The sequence below is a fragment of the Castor canadensis genome, chromosome 13 (assembly GCF_047511655.1).
Source record: "Castor canadensis chromosome 13, mCasCan1.hap1v2, whole genome shotgun sequence".
NCBI lineage: Eukaryota > Metazoa > Chordata > Mammalia > Rodentia > Castoridae > Castor > Castor canadensis.
The window spans coordinates 6,720,575-6,721,249 of record NC_133398.1 but is presented as its reverse complement, the minus strand read 5'-3'; positions in this window follow the sequence as shown (position 1 = coordinate 6,721,249).

The window sequence follows — 675 nt, the reverse complement described above, 5'->3', positions numbered from 1 at the left end:
GTAAAAAGAAGAAATGCCTCCCTTCCAGAACTTTTAAGGATTAGGTGAAAAAAAGGTAAGTACTGGGTCCAGCCCAGTGTTGAGCAGACAGCAGGCAATCAAAACACCCCTGCCCTCGGGGTTTCTTTCCAGATGTGCAGATGAAGAGCAATTGGGTCAAGCCACCACCAGGGGGCAGTACTACACATTTCCAGCTCCCATGGCCAGAGGAGCCAGGCACAGCTGGACTTTGTAGTGAGGCCTGCACAGGGCAGGTCCCATCAGCAGAGGGGGCACTGGGCCTGCAGAACACTGGAAGAGGCCTTTGGGACAGAAAGACACTATAGCCTGATGGTTGAGGTCAGGGACTTAGAGCCTGACACCCAAGGTTCGAGAGTGGGTCCCGCACTTCCTCGGGCAGCCTCAGGGTCCCCAGCTGTACAAGTGGTTCTGATAACAGCAGCCCAAGAGGTGGGAGCACCACAGGGAGGGGTGACCTGGCCAGGGCAGGACTAGTACCCAGGTGCCTCTTGGAGGAAGTAGCCTTGAGACAGTCTGCTGGCTGTGTGACTTATACCTGGTCAGGCTGCCTTTGTGGTTTGCCAAAGGCCATGTCCAGTTTAGCCCCAGACACCCCAAAATGCCCAGCAAACATCAGGCCAGCTGGGGTAGCACAGACACCAGGAACCAGAAACA